Below are 11,900 nucleotides of genomic sequence, written 5' to 3' on the forward strand. Positions count from 1 at the left end.
TTGCCTATCATTTTCTTCTTTGATCTATCCTGTTTCTGCCTCTTCTGTGCCACAGGGTAGTCCGTATTAGATGACTCTTCAAATGAGGCTTGCTTTAATGAATATGCATTAAATTGAGCTCATTAACATTACTGTTCAGGGAACATTTGTCAGCGGCCCCTTTGATGAATTTAGGGAACTCTACAAACTGTCAGTTTTCTTTATTTGATTTACTTGTTAAGCATTACTTGGAGGAAGAGATAAGATAATAGCTACCCCACCCTCACAAAAAAAAGTCTAATTAAGCTTTAAATTCCTTAAAATCAACATGATCTAATAACTTTCTATGGAGCTTGACTTTTGCTAGGTTCAGTCATTCAGTGATCTATCCCATGACATTAGAGACCTGCAGCCACCCTAATGGTCAATAAATACCATTACTATTCCAAACTAGAATTTCATTACCTGTGGGCTCTGTGTCAAAATCCCCAAAGCCTCAAAGAGAATCCAAAGCTTCTGACATTTACAAAGCTGTTTCTAAAGACATAAAGACATAAAGAGAGTGAAAGGTCGTCACAGCCAAAGATACTGAAGAACTGCAGACATGAAAATATTGCTGCAACTAAAGTTTAAAGGAAGAGCTGTTTTACAGAACAAAGTTCTCAATTTTGCAATGAATAATCACTGTAATCCTTTCCAGAGGGCAAAAAACGTGTAGCCTATTCTGGTTGTAGCTGCACATAACTAGTTAAATGCAACAGTGAGTGGCACACCCTCATCTATTTTCAGCAGTGAGGATCTATCTCAGTAGACCCCTGGCATTCATTCAGAAAGATTTAATCAAGTAGAGAAGTAAATATGCTCATAAGCCTTTGGGGGAAAATAAACAACCAAAAATGAATATAATCTCATGTTTGGTCAATGAGCTGAAGACTTCCTTTTGTTCCTCCCAAAACAATCTATAATAGATAGTTTAGGGATTATCTGTAGAGAGCAGGAGCAAAATCATAGACAGCATTATCTATGCAGCTGCAGTATTGCAGTTACCGATAAATATAGCCAGTTTCATCTTATCTAAATTATGAAATAATGACTCTTTCATATCCAAAACCAAATTTTAGGAACAATGTCACCATTATCTAAGTAAGCAGCTTTAGGATCAAATCATATTAGAACCAAACTTGACAGCATGGGCTGCAGTCCAGTTTGTCCCCCCCCTCCTTTTTCTAACAAACTTTGTGTTTTTGTTGACAGAACTATGTATATGTATTACATAAACTGGGAATGTTTTTTTTATCTGCTTCAAGCATCTTCAGAAGATAATGTTATAAAACTTCACAATCCTTCAAGATGTGTGTGAACTACAATATTTCACATGATGGTACATACTGATGAAAGAGTACCAAATTTGGTCTAAGGACAATAATGGCAACAGTTCACCAGTTATATTACAAATGCCACAGATCTGTATACATCATAAAAGTAAATAAGTATTCCCAATTCTTTGGTTCCCAAAGAACTACATAACCATGCACTACTAGTTCCAAATGGTATGAGGAGATAAAATCAAAACTAAACAATCAAGTACAAAGTGTACTTTTGGTATTATCAACTTATCCATTTTAGATCTCTGCCTGAGGCTCATCAACAATAAGAAAAAGGTACATTAGATTCCTGAGGTTTTACTATTTAGACATCCAAGCAAATGTTGAATGCTGGAGGCAATAAAGCACCTTAAGCTAATCTTTTACTCCTCTTTTGGGAATATACGTCACATTTTTTTTCTGGAAAAAAGTAATAATAAGGATAAACATGACTACAAAGAAATCCTCTTACTTCAGTTTGTTGATCGCATATCTTTGGCACAGAGACATGACTGAAATACACCAAGCTGGTTTTATAGGGCCAGTCTATAAATGTGCAAAGCCACCAGTCTTCTGGTAAGAATTAATGATTAAATATGACTTAAATATGACTCATCGAGCTCATGAACTAATCACTTCCATTGAAAGAAAATATCGTAAGGTTTGTATGCAGGCTGACAACTGGATAGTAGACTTGACATTGTCTACCTCTCTGTATCATCAACTTAATATTTCATTGTTTTCTTTTCTTGATTTCCAACTTTTCACTTTCATCCATGTTTAATATGTTAGCAGAATAGACAAATTCTGATACTATGATAACTATGCATTTTTTAATATATACAACAAAGAACGTTCCTGAATGTAAGGCTTGTAAGGATGGATTATTAGAAAAGGGATATTGTTACAATGTAATTTGTATGGGAAATCTTTTATTGGAAAAAAAGTAATCTTAACATCTTTTCTAATAACAATTATTAAGAACATATCCTGCATATTCAGTGATATACATAAATGCTGATCCAGATATTAATATTATGAATTGACATAATATTTGTGGAAGCTTTTTATATATTACTTTTCAGCTTAATAGAAGCTAAGATGAATTTTGCAGGTAAGCTATGTGCAAAATAATAGCACTTTTTAAAAATCATGCTATTAAATATGTCAGCCCTTGTCCAACCACAATTGTATAGAAAACATAGTACTTTGCCTTCTATTTAGTTACACTTGGCAGAAGTGAAGTACTTCTGCTACATGTGAGACACATTTGCCTTCTTTAATTACATTTTTTTAAAAAAAGATATAAAGGAGCATAACCAGCTAAAAATATTTTTCTGAACAGATCAGCTTTGCTATTCTTAAGCTGAAACAGAGTAACAAAATATAGTAATATGAAGGAGCTTTGCTGTTGACATTGTTGCTATTGAGTTGAATAACAACCTGTCTTTTTGCCCAGAGAATAGGTAGTTTAGAAGGGTGTTGACTACGTGTAAACCAATAGGTTGATCACTCTCTGGTTTTTGTTTCACTTTGATAGATAGTGCAACATAACCCTTTAGCACTGAAACTGTAAACGGAGAATACAATGGATGAACAAATAACCATCTTCTTTTTATAGCTGTCCCAAAACTTCTATTTGTGTGTGTGTGTGTGCAAGTTTCTCTGACTCTTTTTTCTTCTTGTATTTTATATAATGCATAGCCCATATGACAAAGAAGGAAGAATATGAAACAATATCTCATATTCTCATTATACCTGTCTGGATTACTACATAGTAATGATATGCTCAACATGGGGCTGCCTTTAAAGGCTATTTAGAAAGTAAAGTTGGTACAAAATGCAGCGGTGCATTTACTTAGTGGTAGTTTATACCGTGCACATATTGCATCAACGCTTCCAGTCTCACACTGGTTTCAAGTAAATCTCTGGGTGCAAATCAAAGTTCTATAAACTAAGATACGTGCAGAACTACCTTCTCTGAGAAGAATCAATGTATCTGCTATGAATTATAGGGACATTTACTAATTTCTGCAAAACTGGGGGAAGCAAGATTAAGAGGAGATACTGTTTCACCATAGCCCCCTTTTTATGGAAGAACCTTAATGGGAAGTACAATTTGCCCTGGATCTTGCTACTTTTCTAGAAGTTGGTTAAGGTAGAACTCTTCTGGAGGGCTTTGAATCACTTAATTAACAATACCAGAATGTTAAATGTTATGGAGACAGTGCTTTACTCTAAATGAATGATACATTTTTAAGAATATTTCTTCTATTTTATTTTATATTCTGTTGCGTATTGTATTTTTTTTTTATTTCTGGAATCCCACCAAGAGGCACAAAATTGTAATAGATTAAAAAGGAAAGAAAATCAATCAATAAATAAATAAAATGCATCAAGTGAAGGTATATACAGCTCTGTAGTAGAGCATTAATCAGGGAAGACTGATTAAAGATATCTCATACAGCCATAGAAGAAGTAGCTTCAGTGGGAAGAAACAGTAATCAGTTTGATGAACTAATACACAGTCCTCTAGTTGTTTTCAAACTATAATTCTTCTGCAGGGCAAAAAGGGAGTTAAACTTTATGCAGATCCTAAACTGATCATGTAGATTTGGTGAGGGCAGATTTTCCTGTGAACCTTTCCAATCAATATTAAATAGAGGGAGGTCATGTTTGATCATTTAGGTTCAGGATAATGTAGAAACATAGGAAAGTATGGGATGGGTTCAACACACACTGATCTTAAAGAAATAATCTACTTGAATACATACAATATACTGATAAGCTAAAGAAGCATCACATTAAATACTATTCTGTCTCACTCACACACGCACACACGCACACACCCCAAGGGTTTGAAGCTGTTCTTGAGACTTCATCAGCTCCAAATAGTATTCCTCAGGATTCCCCACACAGGAACCAGAACAAGACCCAATGAATCCACTTTCCCAAGTCAGGGAAAACATGCAGCAAATCCAGTAAATTAAAATCCATGGTCCAAAACACAAATCCCACAAGCCAAAATCCAATCCCATAAGGCAAAGCCCAGAAACAGTCAAAGGTGAAGTTCCAAGACAAGGTTCACAGTGGCTGGACAAACACAAAATGGAAGAGTTCTACATATGTTTCCTCTCTGCTCCACTTGCAAGGATAAATAGCTCCTAGCCAATGCAACTATTTAGAAGGGATGAGGCTGCCTCTTTGCAAGTAGCCTCACCAACCTCCATTGCACTTCTCTTCTCTCAACCCTGTACACCCTAGGACCCTGAGAGCAGGCAGCTCCTCCTCATCCCTGCTCATCAGTTGCAGCTGTGCCCCTTCTCTGCTCTCTGTTTCTAACTGGCTTTTCAAGCTTCTTGGCTGCAGCTGCATTTCTTCCTTCCCATTGTCATCCAGCTGCTCATCTGATCCTTCTGAAAGTCCTGGTCTCCCCTCCTCTTCTTGCCCATCTCCTCCTGGTTCAGAGTCCCCCATGTCTTCCAGATGCTCTACCATGCCCTCTTAACAAGTTCCTGAAGCAGGCTCTTCTCTATCATTTGAGCCTGCTTTGGAGGCATCCATGAGAAATGCTGTTGAAATGATATGACTGACTTAGCTGACTACCATCCTGGCATATTTGCTGATCCCTGGGAATTATTATTGTAAACCTTGATTGCAAACCCAATCAGAGTTGGCGGGAGCTTACTCCACTTTTTTTTTCATTGTTCAATTTTCTCTGTAATTGTTTTTTTGGGGAGGATGGGGGGTTAAAGAAAGAGAGAGAGATGGGATTCCTAGAGTAGTCCTCTTTTTATAGACTTGCCAAATAATTTCCTTTTTCTGTTGATAGTTGGAACTAAAAGATAACTTTTTGCTCTGTTCATTTGCCACAGCCAACTAGGAGATAATAGTTAAATCCTAAATAACTCAAACATTTTTGGGGATACAATGCTCACATGATACAAACAATCTCCACATATGACCCATTTAAGTATGCTGTGGCAACATAGCCGAGAATGGTGTTTGAATTTCAATGAAATTTCTAGACGGAAAAACTCTCCATTTGAACTTGGTTTCTGCTTCCTAGGGGAAAGCTAGAATCAATATTTCAAAACTACAGTTACAAAGGGTTTTCCTAACAGTCAGCTGTGTGGGAGGATCAAATCAAAGTAAGGAAAAGCCCAATCTTGAGTTTTAAGGCAGTAGCAGCAGGTTTTTTAAAGGAAGAAACTAAGAGAAAACATTTTCTAAATGAATTGAGAAGTACAGGTCTGATCTCAGAGTTTGTAAAGCCCCCAAATCCTCTTTCTATACCAGTGCTGTTGTTTTTCTTAGTCTATTATCTTGCCCTTTGGGTTCCATTTGATTTTTAGGAGATAGTATTGCTTTCTTCTCCATAGTGGAACCCACAGATTCATCTTCTAATTATTCATTTGGCAACTATAAAGACAAGAGAGGAAAAAAGGTTCTGTAAGTGATATAAAAAAAACCTTTGGCACATTAATTGGATAAACATTATTATACAAATATTCTTCAAAGAATAAGGAATAATGGTACTATTTTTTTCTCTTATTCTTGTTTGTTTTTATTTATTTCATTTATGTAGCCACCTATCTCAACAAGTGGTTCATCTGACTCTGATTCTTCCTTCTAGGTAAGAGTTAGATGAGGAATTATTGGTGGATGAATAGAAGGCAACCAGCTGATGGGATGAGCAGGTGAGAATTCCTGTGAGAGTTAATTTGTATGAATGAGTTGTTTGAATGCTATGGCTGTGGATAAGTGATAGCTGGGTACCCTGATGAGACCTAGTGAAGCTAAATTGATTCCCTCCTTAAATTGATTGGGGATGACAGTGAGAGGTCCTTGATATTTTTTTTTGGGGGGGGTGGATTTGGGGATGGAGCTGCCATGTAGGAATGGAGGTAATAGAATTACTGTAGTGATAGGGGGAGATTTGATGATAGAAAACAAGTGGACTGCTCTCAGGGAGCTCAAGACCATTGCCTTATCCAGCTTTGTGTTCCAGTATTCTGTCCAGTATTCCAATATTCTGTCTAGTATTCTGTGGCCCTGGATTCTGGCTACTGCTTCTAAAAGCCAGGTCAACCTGTAATAAGGCCTCCCTCATCAATGATTTAGTTATGGATGAGATGGCCAACCTGACTTGTATTACTGAAAGGATTCAGAAGGGGAGATAATCTATTTGGAGATACACCCAGCTAGGTGTTAGGCATCAGCTGAGATTAGCAATGTGGCAAATGTCACAGGAATTGTAACACTGCCGACCTTGGTTGATGTCACACCTGAAACAATGTTACAGTATTATAATGATTGTGTTTTAACTGGTTTTATTTGATTGTTGTACAATGCCCAGAATCACTTCTTATGAGATAGGTGGCTATACAGATTTGATAAATAAATAAAATATTGCTTTTATAGTGTGTGGTGTAGTATGAACCCCCAGAATTATTTGGAGTCAAGGAATATCTAATAAAACAAAGCAAAGGGATGGTGGCTCAGTGGCTTAATGATGCTGGAGATACTATCAGTTCTGGTAGTTTGAGCCCTCGTTCTGTGTGCCAGGGTGGGCTCTATGACCTGCCTCAGCTTCTGTCCACCTAGCAGCTTGAAAGCATGTTTTATGCAAGTAGATACTGTAGATAGGTCCCACTTTGGTGGGAGATGAGTTGGTGCTCTGTGTAGGCATTCAGATTCCTGATGGATCCGAACCTTCCTGGTTGCAGTACCCACTTTTGAGGCAGCTCTGGGAAAGAGGGGGACTTTGGGTGATGCTGCAGAAGTTGTTCATCTTTCTTTCTGGTGCAAAGCCAGTTCACTCTCCCATGGCATACCTTGGGAAGCATGCAAGTATTTCCTATAACAGGGCTTGTTCCTTGGCAAGCCAAACTATTAATGCTGCAACAGCATTATGGTCTCCTGGCTACTGTAAAAACACCATAGAACAACAACAACAACAACAATAACATTCTATTACTATCAGGTGTAAAACACCTGTAAAAACACCATAGAACAACAACAACAAAAACAAAAACATTCTATTACTATCAGGTATTAAACTATGAGATATTTGTTGCAATAAGATTAAATTATTCAAATTAATTTACAAAGTTTTGTTAAATACATATGTATCTATACAAATGTCCTGTTGGATTCAGCTGGGATTTTTGTTAAGGATACTTTAATAGTTGTGAATACTCTTTTGTTTAGATTGTTGTTGTTAATTGCAAAGTCGTGTCTGACCCATTGTGACCCCATCGACAACTTTCCTCCAGGCCTTCCTGTTCTCTACCAACTTCTGGAGTCCATTTAAACTCATGCCTACTGCTTCAGTGTTTGCTTAGATAACACTCTCTTATGAATTTTCACAACCAGGTTTCCTCTACTGTAGAGTAATAGTAGTAGTGTCAGCATTTATTTGTCTTCTTGTTTCAATCTAAACAATTCACAAGGTGGTAGGAAAGAAATTGACAGCAGCTAGTTTCAGCTACATTGCACAAGCAGGCTTTGTTTCGAAAGGCCTATAAGATCTGCAAAATAAATTCTTTTACTTCTGTGTGCTATACATGTATTGTTTTAGGAGGAAAATAGTGACAATGCTGACACTCCTTTAAACAAGAGAATATAAAAACACTATTCATTTGAAAATTTTGGATCTGGTGGTTAACCTAAAGCTTGTAGAAATGAAGGCAGAATGGCCAAAGAGTAGCCAAAGGCATTATTCCCTGTTGGGGAAAAATAAAAGAGAGAGAGATAAAGAAACAATCTTTGCATTCTGTCTGGTAATAGAATATGAAATTAAAGCATGAAGGGATTAACGTTTGAAAGCTTGACTTGATGTGATAAAGCTAAAGGTATTAGAAGACACAACAGAGCTGTTACAAAATAGACAAACACAGGCAAAGCATTGGAGGGAGTCAGCCTAGAATGGAATTGCAAAACGATGAATCAATACAAAGGGAAATTGTCCACTGAAAAAGACTTTGGTGAGTCTTCTTGAGGGATCAGGCATTGCAGCAGGCTGTTTAAAGATAATGAAAGAAGCCCAGCAAAAGCAAAGAAATGCATTTGATTCTGTCCTGAAGTCATTTGTGAACAGTTTAAATTACCCTAATCACTTCCCCTCCAGCCGTTGGTACTGTATGTGCTGTCTCTTTAGTTATTTTTTTAAATGTTTGGGGAGGGTTATTTTGTAAATGTAAGCTGCAGAATAATTATACACACACCATTTTAGCATTTTAACAATGCAATCCCAAACATTTGTTCCCATTAGAATGCAAATCAACTGATTTAATAATCCCACATGAGAATTTTCCCACATTCGGCTTAAAAAGTACAGTACTATTCAAAATATTAATAGATGCCAAATACAGAAAGTTCTGTACCTTCCTAACAGCTAATGGTAGACTTAATTTTTAAAGTAAGGTTTTCATTTCTAACTACTGTCCTTCAACTAAATTTTAATTGGAATTTAATAAAGAAAAGGGCCTGGGATGGACTTTGAAATAAAAAAATATGATGACTATATCATTTGCTTAATGCATGAATAGTTATGCTTCTTTCTCATATAGTTATACAAATCAGTTTAGCATTTTGCCTTAAGTAGCATTTAAAGTTAAAAAGCCATTTTGTTGTTAATACTTTTAACATCTGGTGCAGGTTCAAAGCAATATTCTAAACTGTTTTACTGAGCTTTATGAACAAGAACAGCTTTAGATGTGACAGAAAGTGCAGTTTTCATACAATAAATTTGGGACTTTAAAAAAAAAACAAATCTGAAAATTAAGATTTTCAGTGAAATGATATACTTGTAATGTACTCATATTTCTAGCCATTGTATTCTCTGGGAAAGCAAGAATGTATTCATTCATGCAATACACACACACACACACACACACACACACACACACACACACACACTTTAAAAATGCTATTTTACTCTGAGTGGTTTTAGGAGATGCAACCGGTAATAGTGCAGGAGACTCTTGCTTTTTGAAATAAATAGGATGAATTAAACTTAATAACATACCGCCTATTGTACATTTCTCCAAGTTTTAACAGCACATTTCCTGGCTCAAAAACTGCATTAGAGCATATATAGAAACTTATATAGAAATGTTCATATTAGGGAAGTTGTGTCAAGACTGTGCATGCTAGAATGAACACTGTAGAAATAAATGTGAAATTTCCTATTTCTTTTCTTTTCTCTTTTTTATTCACAGGATGAAATATAAATTGGATGGAATGAACGTTTGATGAAATACATGAAAAATGGATATGGACTGGGAATTTAATCAGTAATTTAGGCTGAGGTCCTAAATTAGTGCCATTGAATTCAGAACGACTTAAGGAAGCTTGGGCAAATGGCAAAGCTAATCAGTTTGGTCAGGGCAAATAAAATAAAATAAATATTTTTTTATAAAAAAAAAAGACTGGAAGCCTTATATGGACATTTTTTTTTTTTTTGTTGAAAGAAGAAAAAACCAAATTGATGGTTTATGGATTTGGGGGAGTAAACAGAGTCAAAGAGGAAGAGGAAATAATGAGATGGTGATTACTTGATAGAAAGAAGGATAGGAGTCAAATTCTTTGTTTTCTTTCTTTTCATTTTTCTTTTTGTCCTTTAGATGAGAGGATAGATGGGAAACTCATCAGATTTGCAGATGGCACCAAGCTGGCAAGAATAGCCAACATTCCAAAAGACAGGCTTAAGATAGTGAAGGATCTTGACTAAAGTTCTACATTTAAGCAAGAAAAAACAAATGTACAGATATAGTATAGGTGGTACCTGGCTCAATAGTAATAATTATGAGAGGGATCTTGGAGTCCTAGTGGACAATCATTGAAATATGAGCCAGCAGTATGCTACGGCTGCCAAAAGTTTCAACACAGTCCTAGGCTTCATTAACAGAACTATAGAATTAAGATCACATGTCTTGGTAAGACCACTCTTGGAATACTGCATCCATTTTTGGTTATCATGATGTAAAAAAAAGAGACTCTAGAAAAAGTGCAGAGAAGGGCAACAAAGATGATTAGAGGACTGGAGACTAAAATATATAAGGAACGGTTGCTGGAGTTGGGTATGTCTAGTTTAATGAAAAGAAGGATTAAGGGTGACATGATAGCAGTGTTCCAATATTTGATGAATTGCCATAAAGAAGAGGGAGTCAATGTATTCTCCAAAGGACTGGAAGGCAGGACAAGAAACAATGGATGGAAACTAATCAAAGAGACAAGCAACCTAGAACTAAGAAGGAATTTCCTGACAGAACAATTGATCAATGGAACAACCTGCCTCCAGAAGTCGTGAATGCTCCATTCCTGGAAGTTTTTAAGAAGAGATTGGACAACCATTTGTCTGAAATGGTATAGGGTTTCCTGCCTGAGCAGGGGGTTGTTCTAGAAGACCTCCAAGATCCCTTCCAACTCTGGTATTCTATTCTGTTGTTTTTTTTGGGGGGGTTGTCATTGTTTATACTGATTTTAAGATTCTTTTAATTTTATATACTTTTATGGTACTGAAAATTTTTAATGAAAAACAAACAAAGTGGCCTTATTCATCAGCAGCTGTGTATGACATTATAGTGTTAGGAAGCTTGCTAAGAAAGAAAGCTTCATTAATTATGAAAAATACTTTGGGAGACACACTAGAGTCTTGCTGAGTTTCATTTAGCAAAAAATTACATTGCTGAAACAATGGCAATATCAAGATTCATTTGTTAGAAGTAACAGGTGGATATACATCTTCAACATATCTCATTAAATTCAGAACCAGCTGTATAAGAGGTAGTTTCCAATATATTATGAACAGTGTTTCCTAAATAAATTATTTTTCAAAAGCATGTATTCAAGAAAGATGTCAACGCTGCTAACATTGGATGTTTTTGCATTGACAACAGATGGAAATGTAGCCATCTTTTTCCTTTTGCTTTTAGAGTTGGATGATGCTAGGAGGGAGGACATGAATGAGAGTCTAGCTAGACATAACACACAAAACCTAGTGTGAGAAACAAGGTTATTGTAACCAGAGCTGATAAGGATTTGGTGGGCCTGGAGAACCGAAAAGGAAGCCTACGCTTCAAGCTAATTGGGGAATGTGATTTATTTTCATTTTTTAAAAAAACAAGTTTTATTAATTTTCCAATTTTACAAAGCTCCAGTTATTAAGGAAGCAACATGGTGATTGGGTAAACCATAGTCCAATAACAGGCACTTTCATACATATGTCAGATTACATCATCAAAAATTTCCTCTCTGTTTCCATTGGTTATTATATCACATTCAAATTAATACATTGCTAGTTATAACTCAATAGGTTAAAACATTTATCAATATCTTTTGACTTAAATGCCTCCATGTCCTGTTTCTAACTTTTATCTAATTTCAGTTATAGTATTCCAGTTAGCGTAATGTCCATAGTATTTAGGTTTCGGATAACCCACAGTTCCCTTAGTTCATTACAAAATAGTTATCATATCTAAGATACACTTATTATTTACTCAGATAAATTCTTACTTTATTTCACAATCATATTCTATTTCTCATCCTAAT

General features: G+C 35.9%; 1 long non-coding RNA gene across 1 annotated transcript; it reads left to right on the forward strand.

Annotated features, from left to right (window-relative positions):
- Positions 1-1,818: 1,818 nt before the first annotated feature.
- LOC120317271 lies at positions 1,819-9,705 on the forward strand. The gene is made up of 3 exons (XR_005559190.1): positions 1,819-1,919; positions 5,980-6,043; positions 9,569-9,705. It is a non-coding gene; the product is annotated as an uncharacterized LOC120317271 (long non-coding RNA).
- Positions 9,706-11,900: the final 2,195 nt, after the last annotated feature.

Source organism: Crotalus tigris, unplaced genomic scaffold, assembly GCF_016545835.1.
Source record: "Crotalus tigris isolate CLP2741 ecotype Arizona unplaced genomic scaffold, ASM1654583v1 scf7180000019576.727907, whole genome shotgun sequence".
Classification (NCBI taxonomy): domain Eukaryota; kingdom Metazoa; phylum Chordata; class Lepidosauria; order Squamata; family Viperidae; genus Crotalus; species Crotalus tigris.